This window comes from Heptranchias perlo, chromosome 30 (assembly GCF_035084215.1).
Source record: "Heptranchias perlo isolate sHepPer1 chromosome 30, sHepPer1.hap1, whole genome shotgun sequence".
NCBI classification, from domain to species: domain Eukaryota; kingdom Metazoa; phylum Chordata; class Chondrichthyes; order Hexanchiformes; family Hexanchidae; genus Heptranchias; species Heptranchias perlo.
The window spans coordinates 32,612,510-32,626,959 of record NC_090354.1 but is presented as its reverse complement, the minus strand read 5'-3'; positions in this window follow the sequence as shown (position 1 = coordinate 32,626,959).

Genomic DNA, 14,450 nt, shown 5'->3' with positions numbered 1-14,450 from the left:
AGAGTCAGTGTGTAAATCTGTGTGGAGTGAAAGCCAGTGTGTAAAACTGTGGGGTCTGAGAGTCAGTGTGTAAATCTGTGGAGAATGAAAGTCAGTGTGTAAATCTGTGGAGAATGAAAGTCAGTGTGTAATTCCGTGGAGAGTGAGAGTCCGTCTGTAAATCTGTGGGGAATTACAAGCAGTGTATAAATCTGTGGGGACTGAAAGTCAGTGTGTAAATCTGTGGGGAGTGAGAGTCAGTGTGTAAATCTGTGGGGAGTGAGAGTCAGTGTGTAAATCTGTGGGGAGTGAGAGTCAGTGTGTAAATCTGTGGGGACTGAAAGTCAGTGTGTAAATCTGTGGGGATTGAGAGTCAGTGTGTAAATCTGTGAGGAGTGAGAGTCAGTGTGTAAATCTGTGGGGAGTGAGAGTCAGTGTGTAAATCTGGGGAGTGAGAGTCAGTGCGTGAATCTGGGGAGTGAGAGTCAGTGTGTAAATCTGTGGGGAGTGAGAGTCAGTGTGTAAATCTGTGGGGAGTGAGAGTCAGTGTGTAAATCTGTGGGGAGTGAGAGTCAGTGTGTAAATCTGTGGGGAGTGAGAGTCAGTGTGTAAATCTGTGGGGAGTGAGAGTCCGTGTGTAAATCTGTGGGGAGTGAGAGCCAGTGTGTAAATCTGGGGAGTGAGAGTCAGTGCGTGAATCTGGGGAGTGAGAGTCAGTGTGTAAATCTGTGGAGAGTGAGAGTCAGTGTGTAAATCTGCGGAGTGAGAGTCAGTGCGTGAATCTGTGGGGAGTGAGAGTCAGTATGTAAATCTGTGAGGAGTGTGAGTCAGTGTGTAAATCTGTGGGGAGTGAGAGTCAGTGTGTAAATCTGTGGGGACTGAAAGTCAGTGTGTAAATCTGTGGGGATTGAGAGTCAGTGTGTAAATCTGTGGGGAGTGAGAGTCAGTGTGTAAATCTGTGGGGAGTGAGAGTCAGTGTGTAAATCTGGGGAGTGAGAGTCAGTGCGTGAATCTGGGGAGTGAGAATCAGTGTGTAAATCTGTGGGGAGTGAGAGTCAGTGTGTAAATCTGTGGGGAGTGAGAGTCAGTGTGTAAATCTGTGGGGAGTGAGAGTCAGTGTGTAAATCTGTGGGGAGTGAGAGTCAGTGTGTAAATCTGTGGGGAGTGAGAGTCAGTGTGTAAATCTGTGGGGAGTGAGAGTCCGTGTGTAAATCTGTGGGGAGTGAGAGCCAGTGTGTAAATCTGGGGAGTGAGAGTCAGTGTGTAAATCTGTGGAGAGTGAGAGTCAGTGTGTAAATCTGCGGAGTGAGAGTCAGTGCGTGAATCTGTGGGAGTGAGAGTCAGTATGTAAATCTGTGAGGAGTGTGAGTCAGTGTTTAAATCTGTGGGGAGGTAGAATCAGTGTGTAAATCCGTGGGGCGTGAGTGTCAGTGTGTAAATCTGTGGAGAATAACAGTCAGTGTGTAAATCCCTGGGGAATGAGAGTCACAGTGTAAATCTGTGGGGAGTGAGAGCCAGTGTGTAAATCTGGGGAGTGAGAGTCAGTGTGTAAGTCTGTGCCGAGGAGGGACAGTGTGTAAATCTGTGTGGAGTGAGAGTCAGTGTGAAAATCTGGGGAGTGAGAGTCAGTGTGTGAATCTGGGAAGTGAGAGTCAACGTGTAAAATCTTGGGGAGTTAGAGCCAGTGTGTAAATCTGAGGAGAGTGAGGGTCAGTGTGTAAATCTGTGGGGAGTGAGATTTAGTGTATAAATCTGTGAGGAAATACAGTCAATGTATAAATCCCTGGGGAATGAGAGTCATCGTGTAAATCTGTGAGGAGTGAGAGTCAGGCTGTAAATCTGTGGGGACTGAAAGTCAGTGTGTGAATCTGGGGCATGGGAGTCAATGTGTAAAACATTGGGGAGTGAGAGTCAGTGTGTAAGTCTGTTGGGAATAACTGTCAGTGTGCAAATCCCTGGTGAATGAGAGTCACTGTGTCAATCTGTGAGGAGTGTGAGTCAGTGTTTAAATCTGCGGGGAGTGAGAGCCAATTTGTAAATCTGTGCGGAGTGAGGGTCAGTGTGTAAATCTGTGGGAAGTGAGGGTCAGTGTGTAAATCTGTTGAGAATAACAGTCAGTGTGTAAATACCTGGGGAATGAGAGTCACTGTGTAAATGTGTGAGGAGTGGGATCCAGTGTGCAAATCTGTGGGGAGTGAGAGTCAGTGTGTAAATCTGGGGAGTGAGAGTGAGTGTGTAAATCTGGGGAGTGAAATTCGGTGCGTGAATCTGTGGGGAATGAGGGTCAGTGTGTGAATCTGTCGGGAGTGAGAGTCAGTGTGCAAATCTGTGGGGAGTCAGAGTCTGTGTGTAAATCTGGGGAGTGAGAGCCAGTGTGTAAATCCATGGGGAGTGAGGGTCAGTGCATAAATCTGTGGGGAATAACAGTCAGTGTGTAAATCCCTGGGGAAATTTGTGAGGAGTAAGAGTCAGTGCGTAAATCTGTGTGGAGTGAAAGCCGGTGTGTAAAACTGTGGGGTGTGAGAGTCACTGTGTGAATCTGTGGAGAATGAGAGTCAGTGTGTAATTCCGTGGAGATTGAGAGTCCGTCTGTAAATCTGTGGGGAGTTACAGGCATTGTGTAAAACAGTTGGGAGTGAGAATCAGTGTGTAAATCTGCAGAGAGTGAGAGTCAATGTGTAAATCTGGGGAGTGAGAGTCAGTGCGTGAATATGTGGGGATTGAGAGTCAGTGTGTAAATCTGTGGGGAGAGGGAGTCAGTGTGTAAATCTGTAGAGAGTGAGAGTCAGTGTGTAAATCTGGGGAGCGAGAGCCAGTGTGTAAATCTGGGGAGTGAGAGCCAGTGTGTAAATCTGCGGGGAGTGAGAGTCAGTGTGTAAATCTATGGGGAGTGAGCGTCAGTGTGTAAATCTGTAGAGAGTGAGAGTCAGTGTGTAAATCTGGGGAGCGAGAGCCAGTGTGTAAATCTGGGGAGTGAGAGCCAGTGTGTAAATCTGCGGGGAGTGAGAGTCAGTGTGTAAATCTATGGGGAGTGAGCGTCAGTGTGTAAATCTGTGGAGAGTGAGAGCCAGTGTGTAAATCTGTGGGGAGCGAGAGCCAGTGTGAAGCGTTTGCAACCATCTTCAGCCAGAAGTGCCGAGTGGATAATCCATCTCAGCCTCCTCCCGATATCCCCACCATCACGGAAGCCAGTCTTCGGCCAATTCGATTCACTCCACGTGATATCAAGAAACGGCTGAGTGCACTGGATACAGCAAAGGCTATGGGCCCCGACAACATCCCAGCTGTAGTGCTGAAGACTTGTGCTCCAGAACTAGCTGCGCCTCTAGCCAAGCTGTTCCAGTACAGCTACAACACTGGCATCCACCCGACAATGTGGAAAATTGCCCAGGTATGTCCTGTCCACAAAAAGCAGGACAAATCCAATCCGGCCAATTACCGCCCCATCAGTCTACTCTCAATCATCAGCAAAGTGATGGAAGGTGTCGTCGACAGTGCTATCAAGCGGCACTTACTCACCAATAACCTGCTCACCGATGCTCAGTTTGGGTTCCGCCAGGACCACTCGGCTCCAGACCTCATTACAGCCTTGGTCCAAACATGGACAAAAGAGCTGAATTCCAGAGGTGAGGTGAGAGTGACTGCCCTTGACATCAAGGCAGCATTTGACCGAGTGTGGCACCAAGGAGCCCTAGTAAAATTGAAGTCAATGGGAATCAGGGGGAAAACTCTCCAGTGGCTGGAGTCATACCTAGCACAAAGGAAGATGGTAGTGGTTGTTGGAGGCCAATCATCTCAGCCCCAGGGCATTGCTGCAGGAGTTCCTCAGGGCAGTGTCCTAGGCCCAACCATCTTCAGCTGCTTCATCAATGACCTTCCCTCCATCATAAGGTCAGAAATGGGGATGTTCGCTGATGATTGCAGAGTGTTCAGTTCCATTCGCAACCCCTCAGATAATGAAGCAGTCCGAGCCTGCATGCAGCAAGACCTGGACAACATCCAGGCTTGGGCTCATAAGTGGCAAGTAACATTCGCGCCAGATAAGTGCCAGGCAATGACCATCTCCAACAAGAGAGAGTCTAACCACCTCCCCTTGACATTCAACGGCATTACCATCGCTGAATCCCCCACCATCAACATCCTGGGGGTCACCATTGACCAGAAACTTAACTGGACCAGCCATATAAATACCGTGGCTACGAGAGCAGGTCAGAGGCTGGGTATTCTGCGGCGAGTGACTCACCTCCTGACTCCCCAAAGCCTTTCCACCATCTACAAGGCACAAGTCAGGAGTGTGATGGAATACTCTCCACTTGCCTGGATGAGTGCAGCTCCAACAACACTCAAGAAGCTCGACACCATCCAAGATAAAGCAGCCCGCTTGATTGGCACCCCATCCACCACCCTAAACATTCACTCCCTTCACCACCGGTGCACTGTGGCTGCAGTGTGCACCATCCACAGGATGCACTGCAGCAACTCGCCAAGGCTTCTTCGACAGCACCTCCCAAACCCGCGACCTCTACCACCTAGAAGGACAAGGGCAGCAGGCACATGGGAACAACACCACCTGCACGTTCCCCTCCAAGTCACACACCATCTCGACTTGGAAATATATCACCGTTCCTTCATGTCGCTGGGTCAAAATCCTGGAACTCCCTTCCTAACAGCACTGTGGGAGAACCGTCACCACACGGACTGCAGCGATTCAAGAAGGCGGCTCACCACCACCTTCTCAAGGGCAATTAGGGATGGGCAATAAATGCCGGCCTCGCCAGCGACGCCCACATCCCGTGAACGAATAAAAAAATAAAATAAAAAAATATAAAAATCTGGGGAGTGAGAGCCAGTGTGTAAATCTGTGGGGTCTGAGAGTCAGTGTGTAAATCTGTGGAGAATGAGGGTCAGTGTGTAAATCTGTGGGGGGGGAGTCAGTGTGTAAATCTGTAGAGAGTGAGTGTCAGTGTGTAAATCTGTGGGGAATAACAGTCTGTGTAAATCCCTGGGAAATGAGAATTACTGTGTAAATCTGTGAGGGGTGTGAGTCAGTGTTTAAATCTGTGGGGAGTGAGAGCCAGTGTGTAAATCTATGCGGAGTGAGATTCAGTGTGTAAATCTGTGGAGAGTGGGAGCCAGTGTGTGAATCTGTGGGGAGCGAGAATCAGTGTGTAATTCTGTGGGGAGTGAGAATCAGTGTGTAAATCTGTGGGGAATGAGAGCCAGTGTGTGAATCTGTGGGGAGTGAGAATCAGTGTGTAAATCTGTGGGGAGTGAGGATCAGCGTGTAAATCTGTGGGGAGTGAGGATCAGTGTGTAAATCTGTGGGGAGTGAGGATCAGTGTGTAAATCTGTGGGGAGTGAGGATCAGTGTGTAAATCTGTACGAAGTTAGTTTGCTTTGTTTACGAAGTTGAATAAAACTGAAAACCCAGTCCAAACATCGCCCTGGATTTTCTCTCAGGCACTGACGATCTGCCAGCTCTTTCCAGAATATTCTGTGCTGATTTCTGTTTTCTAGTTGTTGCAATTTTTAAAAATCTTTTTATCTCGAGCTGCGGTGGAAACAGGTGAAAGAGTTTGATTAATAAATCCTGAGGCACCAAATGAGAGCTCACTGATAAAATCTCGGCACAACCCTTTAAAATATGAGATAGAGCTGGTAAATTTCTTGATTACTGGAACTATAACAACCACATCCCACCCACTCCATCCTGAATTCTGAGCTTACACAAGGTTCCACTGATTTATTTGGAAAGAGGCACTGACTGTGAAAATCTTACCCATTCCCTCCGCCCCCCCTCCCCCCCTCACCAGCTGTCGTTCCCTCCGCCCCCTCTTCCCTCAAGTTACCATTCCCTCCGGACCCTTGCAGCGTTCCCCTGTCTCAGGAAGTCATACTCCCAGCTGCCAGTCTCCTCCTCATTCCCCCCCACCCCGGCTTCGGGTGGGGTTATCTGCTGGACAATGTAACGAGGCCCCCATGCTGGATAGTTTGCCTCCTGCCTCGGCTCCCATCCCACCCTTCCCCACCACACTGCACCAACGCCCTGAGTTCAAACCAGGCCTTAAGAGTTTGATTTCCACTTAACTCCACTCACGCCATAAGGCCTGGGCCCTGAAATTCTGGTTAGGCCCTCAGTCCGCCCGATCAGACAGGCCCAGATCCTGACCCAAATTACAGGAGGGGCCCAGTGGTGATTGGGGGAAAGGACTCATCATCTCCAATAGGAACCAGCGGGTCCATTATTGGGGTTAATTGATCCCCCTCGGGATTGATAACCTCTTGTTGAGGGCGTTTGATCCTTAATGTGAGGCCTCAGTAGGAGTCACGCTGGCTCCCAGCTCTCGGCAGGCTGTGACTAGGTGAATCCTTGAGGTGGCCTGGAATGTCCCCTAGATGCGCCCCCTTGAAGTGGGAGGGAGGGACAAAGATCTGTCCATTCCCCCAACCCACCAAAAAATAGCAGAGCAGAAATCGAGGAAGCAATGCACTCTTCACTCCTTCCTCTGCATCTAACCCGTGCTGTACCTGCCCTGGGAGTGTTTGATGGGACAGTGTAGAGGGAGCTTTACTCTGTATCTAACCCGTGCTGTACCTGCCCTGGGAGTGTTTGATGGGACAGTGTAGAGGGAGCTTTACTCTGTATCTAACCTGTGCTGTACCTGCCCTGGGAGTGTTTGATGGTGTAGTGGTTAGGTTACTGAACTAGTAATCTTAGAGGAATGTGAGTTCAAATCCCACCATGGCAGTTTGAAAATTTGAATTCAATTTATAAAAGAAAAGCTGGTCTCAGTAAAAGTGACGATGCAGCTGTCGGATTGTTGTAGAAACTCCAACTGGTTCTCTAATGCCCTTTAGGGAAGGAAACCTGCCATCCTTACCCAGTCTGGGCCTATATGTGACTCCAGTCCCACACCAACTGCTCTCTGAAGTGACCTGGCAAACCTCTCCATCAGGGTAACTGGGGATGGGCAATCTTTTGTCAATGAGGCCCACACCCTGAGAATGAATAATGATGGGGTTTCCTTACGGTAGCCAGCCTCTCTCAATTTCCGTGGCCCCACTTGTGCCAGAGTTAGATCCTGGCAGGAAGCTGCGGCCTGTTCCAGCCGGGGAGAGGGTCAAGCGGAGGAGGGATGGGCAGGAATAATGTCAAACCACCGCTCCCGCTCCCTTTGCTCAGATCGGCCCGTCTGGCAGTGTAATGACGGAGGTGACCGGCCCTGCTCCATTGACCCAGTTACTGGGGTTTAAGGTGTCTGCTGTGGCTCGGTGGGAATCACTCTCGCCTCACTCCAGATACTGTGAGCGCATAATCCAGGCTGACACTCCAGTGTAGTACGGAGGGAGTGCTGCACTGTCTGAGGTGCCGTCTTTCAGATGAGACGTTAAACCGAGGCCCCGTCTACCCTCTCAGGTGGATGCAAAAGATCCCATGGCCGTTACTCTTAGACGAGCAGGGGAGTTCTCTGTCCTGGCCAATATTTCTCCCTCAACCAACGCCTAAAAACAGATTATTGTATAGAATTGCATAGAATGTGCAGCACAGAAATAGGCCATTCGGCCCAACGGATCCATGCTGGTGTTTATGCTCCACGTATGAGCCTCCTCCCGCCCTACTTCTAACGCCATCAAGATTATCAGGTCATTATCACGTTGCTGTTTGTGGGATCTTGCTGTGCATAAATTGGCTGCCGCATTTTCTGCATTACAACAGTGACCACACTTCAAAAAGTACTTCATTGGTTGTGAAGTGCTTTGGGATGTCCTGAGGTTGTGAAAGGCGCTATATAAATGCAAGTCTGTCTTTTCACTATTGGAGTTTCAGCCCCAATGAGCAGAACGTGGAGCTGCAGTCTAAAGTGGGCCACCAGAGGGGGTTGCGGTTCACCACTGCCGTCGGCTTTAACACAGGGCCCTGGTTACAGCCTCTGGCCATGGGGGCCTTTTGTGGCTACTCTGCTTTGTTGAGCAGACTTTACAAATACTGAACTATGCAAAATCCTCTTAAAAATATTCTGCCCACTTGTTCATTGTGGAACATGGCACTTCCACATCTCTAGAACAGGGAATTACATGGAGAATTTATTCAAAAGCAAAGCAGGAACACACCTGAGGTATCCTGAACTGCAGTTTGACTGATCGCCTTATGCTGGCAGGCCAGTCCCATCTGTACTCATCAGCCTTCCTGCGCTCATGGGTAAAAAGCTTTAAACCTAAAGGTAGCATCTCCCTTTCGATGTCCCCACTCACTAATGGTCTCACTTCACCACTGACAATTTCTCTCTGAAGCTTAGTTTTGGAGTGTCCCATGTCAGTGGGTTTCATCATCGCGGACCAGTTTTCCTGGAAACGACAAGATATGTTAAACACATCTCTCAAACACTCACTGTCGATTGTGATTCTTTTGAGGGAAACTAATCGAACCTTATTTCTGGAAACATTTCACCTCCGCAGGATTCTCGGTCAGTCCAAGCTTTTCTTGACTATAATTAGTCTGGAATTATTCTGCATTTCGTACCACAGCAGGATGCAGGTGAACACGGAGGAGATTAATATTCCTCGGTTCAGGTCGGGTGAACAGGTACTGAAGATGTGTGGGTGGAAAGTCTGAATTGGATCAAATGATCATTCTCACCTGGGCCTGAATTTTAATTAAAGAATTCTGTGAATGTAATATTCATCAACTGCTTTCTCAGCAATATCTCCTTCCAAAACTTCTATTTTTAAATCTTGGGAATGATTTAGCTTAGCAGCACATCCTGTCCCAGCAGGACTCTTCCTGACCCAGCAGGGCTCTTCCTGTCCCAGCAGGGCCCTTCCTGTCCCAGCAGGACAGTCCTGTCCCAGCAGGGCTCTTCCTGTCCCAGCAGGACAGTCCTGTCCCAACAGGGCCCTTCCTGTCCCAGCAGGGCTCTTCCTGTCCCAGCAGGGCCCTTCCTGTCCCAGCAGGACAGTCCTGTCCCAGCAGGGCTCTTCCTGTCCCAGCAGGGCATTTCCTGTCCCAGCAGTGCACTCCTTATACCAGCAGGGTCCTTCCTGTCCCAGCAGTGCACTCCTTATACCAGCAGGGTCCTTCCTGTTCCAGCAGGGAACTTCCTGTCCCAGCGGGGCTCTTACTGTACGAGCATATCCATTACTGGGGGTTCTATAGAGTCTGGTTCTATTCTATGGTGGTGACATCCATTGACTGGGGATCCACCCGCTCTGTCACTGAGACTTCTTCCATGTGAACAATGATGAACAGGAAAAGGCCCTCTGGTCCATCCAGCCTGTCCCACACAACTGCGACACCTCATGCTTCACATTATATACACACCCCACCCCACCCAAACCATGTGATCTCCTGGGAGAGACGAAAAAACAGATAAAAACTCAAACCAATAAGAGAAAAAAAAATCTAGAAAATTCCTCTCCGACCCCCCCTCCCCCCCCCACCAGGCGATCTAAAGTAGTCCAGGAGATCACTCTCGTCCTGATTAACATTACCAGGGTCCTGCCTCCTGTAAGAGGTGATCTCCGCCCCAGCCAGAAACAGGACCAGCTCTCGCTCGAGGGGATTCAGCGAATCAGTGTTCACCGCACGAGGCGGTGTTCCAGCCTTGGGCGTCCTCTGGCCCAGCAGCACGTTCTATCAGGGCAAGATTCGCTGGGTCAGTCAGGCATTGATACGTGTATTGGGAGCACTGGAGGGGTCTGCAGTGGCCTGTTGGGATCTGACTGCTCCATTTGTTCTCCGGCTTTGTTGCAACATATTATCTGTCCTTTGGTTTATTTTCTGGTCTGTCTTTTAGAATCTCTCATCCTTCAGATTTTTTTATGTTTTGCAATAAACTGGAACTGCCTTTATGTGAGTGGCTGACTGTTGGTTTTGATGCTGTCTCTGCCGTTGCCAGGGGGAGATTATATTACGGCCCATGATTGGAATGATGGGTGGGCTATCGTTCCTATCCCTCAGAGACTCTCGGTCTCATTTACCTGAATTTCCAATCCTCTAGGTCAGGCCTCGCCGAGAGTTTTGCCCAGCTAACTTTGTGTCACAAGTCTGACCTTCTCAGTCTTGTGACAGGGAGGTAGAATGGCTTACGGTTTCCTGGAGCAATACGTCACGGAACCAACCAGGGAACAGGCTATTTTAGATTTGTTTTATGTAATGAGACAGGGTTAATTAGTAATCTCACAGTGAAAGAACCTCTGGGGAAGAGTGATCATAGTATGATAGAATTTCATATTCAGTTTGAAAGTAACGTACTTAAGTCAGAAACTAGAGTCTTAAACGTAAATAAAGCCAATTACATAGGTACGAGGGGTGAGTTGTCAAAGCTAGATTGGGAAATTAAATTTGACAGTTGAAAAGCAAATGGCAAACATTTAAAGAACTATTTCAATATTCTCAACAAGTATTCCATTGAGAAATAAAAACTCCACGGGAAAAGTGATCCATCCGTGGCTAACTAAAGAAGTTAAGGATAGTATTAGATTGAAAGAAGAGGCCTATAATGTCGCCAAGAAGAGTAGTAAGCCTGGGGATTGGGAGAGTTTTAGAAACCACCAAAAAATTGATAAAAAGGGAGAAAATAGAATATGAGAGTAAACTAGCAAGAAATATAAAAACAGATTGTAAGAGCTTCTACAAGTGTGTAAAAAGGAAGAGAGTAGCAAAAGTAAACATTGGTCCCTTAGAGGCTGAGACAGGAGAAATTATAATGGGGAATAAGGAAATGGCAGATGCGGTAAACAAATATTTTGTATCTGTCTTCACAGTAGAAGACACAAAAAGCATACCAGAAATAGTGGGGAACCAAGGGGCTAATGAGAGTGAGGAACTTAAAACAATTAATATCAGTAGAGAAAAAGTACTGAACTAATGGGACTAAAAGCCAACAAATCCCCTGGATCTGATGGCCTACATCCGAGGGTTCTAAAAGAGGTGGCTGCAGAGATAGTGGATGCATTGGTTATGATCTTCCAAAATTCCCTAGATTCTGGAATTCTCTAGTGGACTGGAAGGTAGTAAATGTAACCCCGCTTTTCAAGAAGGGAGGGAGAAAACAGGGATTTATAGGCCAGTCAGCCTGACATCAGTCGTCGGGAAAATGCTGGAATCCATTATTAAGGAAGTGGTAACAGGGCACTTAGAAAATCATAATATGATTAGGCAGAGTCAACATGGTTTTATGAAAGGGAAATCATGTTTGACAAATTTATTAGAGTTTTTTGAGGATGTAACTAGCAGGGTAGATAAAGGGGAACCAATGGATTTGGTATATTTGGATTTTCAAAAGGCATTCGATAAAGTGCCACATAAAAGTTTGTTACACAAGATAAGTGCTCATGGGGTTGGGGGTGATATATTAGCATGGATAGAGGATTGGTTAACGGACAGAAAACAGAGAGTAGAGATAAACAAGTAATTCTCAGGTTGGCAGGCTGTAACTAGTGGGGTGCCGCAAGGATCAGTGCTTGGGCCTCAGCTATTTACAATCTATATTAGTGACTTAGATGAAGGGACCGAGTGTAATGTATCCAAGTTTGCTGACGATACAAAGCTAGGTTGGAAAGTAAGCTGTGAGGGGGACGCAAAGAGTCTGTAAAGGGATATGGACAGATTAAGTGAGTGGGCAAGAAAGTGGCAGATGGAGTATAATGTGGGGAAATGTGAGGTTATTCACTTTGGTCGAATAGAAAAACAGAATATTTTAAATGATGAGAAACTACTAAATGTTGGTGTTCAGAGAGACATGGGTGTCCTCATATAACAAACACAAAAAGTTAGTATGCAGGTACAGCAGGTAATTAGGAAGGCAAATGGCATTATTGCTCTTGTACTCCAACCCCCTTTATTGCAAGAGGGTTGGAGTACAAGAGTAAGGAAGTCTTACTACAATTGTACAGGGCTTTGGTGAGACCTCACCTGGAGTACTGTATACAATTTTGGTCTCCTTATCTAAGGAAGGATACACTTGCCTTGGAGGCGGTGCAATGAAGGTTCACTAGATTAATTCCAATGAAGAGAGATTGAGTAGAATGGGCCTGTACCCTCTGGAATTTAGAAGAGTGAGAGGTGATCTCATTGAAACATATAGGATTATGAGGGGGCTTGACAGGGTGAATGCTGAGAGATTGTTTCCACTGGCTAGAGAGTCTAGAACTAGGGGGCATAGTCGCAGGATAAGGGGTCAGCCATTCAAGACTGAGATGAGGAGGAATTTCTTCATGCAGAGGGTTGTGAATCTTTGGAATTCTCTACCCCAGAGGGCTGTGGATGGTGAGTCATTGAATATATTCAAGGCTGAGATGGATAGATCTTTGGACTCTAGGGGAATCAAGGGATATGGGGATCGGGCAGGAAAGTGGAGTTGAGGTCTTCGATCAGGCATGATCTTATTGAATGGCAGAGCAGGCTTGAGGGGCTGTATGGCCTACTCCTGCTCCTATTTCTTATGTTCTTGTGTTCTAATAACATAATTCTTAAAATAATGATTGAGAAAGACATAAGACAAAGATCAAAGTAATAGATTGGAAAACAGCTAATTTTGAGGGGATGAGAATGGAACGAGGGAAGGTAAACCGGAAAAAGATTTTGACAAAGAGATAGAACAGCAGTGGGAAATATTTAAAATGGTGATCATAGCGTTCAGGAGAAATATATCCCTCTAAAAAACAAGAACTAGCCAATAATGAAGCAGCACAGATGAATAAAGAGACAAGGGTAAAATTGAAACTAAAGAAAAAGGCACACACTAAGTGTATGGACAATAAAGGAGAGGATGACAAAAGGGAATACGAAGAGGTTAGGAAAGAAGTCAAAAAAACAATTAGGAAAGCAAAGAGAAACTACCAATTATCAAGGAATATAAAAAGAAATATAAAGTATTCTACATAAACATAAATAACAAAAGAAAAATCAGGATAGTGATAGGGCCACTAAGGGATACACAGGATAAACTCACAGGTAATAACAGTGAAATGGCAGAAATATTGAAGTTACTTTGCCTCAGTATTTGCCAGGGAGACTAAGGTGGGCAGGACATTAGAAGAAGATTGAAAAATATATTCAAACTTTTAACATAGAAAGTGGGGAGATTAATGATAGGGAGAATAAGACCCTTGGTCCGGATGGATTGCATCCATGAAAATTAAAAAAAGTTAGGGAGAAGATAGCAGAGGCACTATTACATATATGTAAACATTCATTGGAAAAGGGAATGGTGCCAGAGGACTGGCCAACAACCAATGTTATTCCTGTGTTTAAAAAAGGGAGATAGAATAAGTCCAGGAAACTATAGGCCAATTAGCTTAATGTCGATAGTAGGAAAAATAATGGAATCTTTACTCAAAGATATATTAGAGAAACATCTAGAAACTGAAAATATAATAAAGAATAGTCAGCACGGATTTCAAAAGGGAAGGTCATGCTTGACCAATCTTATTGAATTCTTTGAAGAAGTAACAGAAAGAGTAGACAAGGGTAATGCAGTAGATGTAATATATTTGTATTTTCAAAAGGCCTTTGATAAGTTACCGCATTGTAGACTCATGACTAAGGTCAGAGGATGTGGAGTCAGGGAACAGGTAGCAGAATGGATAGCAAGCTGGCTACAAAACAGAAAACAGAGAGTAGGGATTAAGCTACTCAGACTGGCAAAAGGTGGGAAGTGGTGTTCCACAGGAATCAGTGCTGGGACCACTGTTCACAATTTACATAAATGATTTTGACTTGGGAATTGGAAGTACAATTTCAAAAGCTTTGATAAGAGTCTAAATGGGGTAGAGGAGCAGAGGGATCTGGGGGTACAGATACACAAATCACTAAAAGTAGCGACACAGGTTAATCAGGCCATAAAAAAAGGCAAATCAAGCACTGGGGTTCATTTCTAGAGGGATAAAATTGAAAAGCAGAGAAGTTATGTTAAACTTGTATAGAACCTTGGTTAGATCACACTTGGGAGTACTGCGAACAGTTCTGGTCTCCATATTACAGATAGGATATAGAGACATTGGAGAGGGTGCAAAAAAGATTCACAAGGATCATACCAGAACTGAGAGAATATACCTATAGGAAAGGCTGAACAGGTTAGGGCTCTTTTCTCTAGAAAAGAGAAGGCTGAGGGGTGATAATGAACGGGTTTGATTGGGTAAAAATAGAGAAAATGTTTCCACTTGTGGGGGAGTCCAAAACTAGAGGACATAAATATAAAAGAGTCACTAATAAATCCAATAGGGAATTCAGGAGAAACTTCTTTATCCAAAGAGTGATAAGTATGTGGATTGTGCTACCACAAGGAGTAGTTGAGGTGAATAGCATAGATACATTTAAGGTGAAGCTAGATAAACACACGAGGGAGAAAGGAATAAAGGATATGCTGATAGGGTGAGATGAAGTAGGGAGGGAGGAGGCTCGTGTGGAGCATAAATGCCAGGATAGACCAGTTGGGCTGAATGGCCTATTTTGGTGCTGTAGTTTCGAT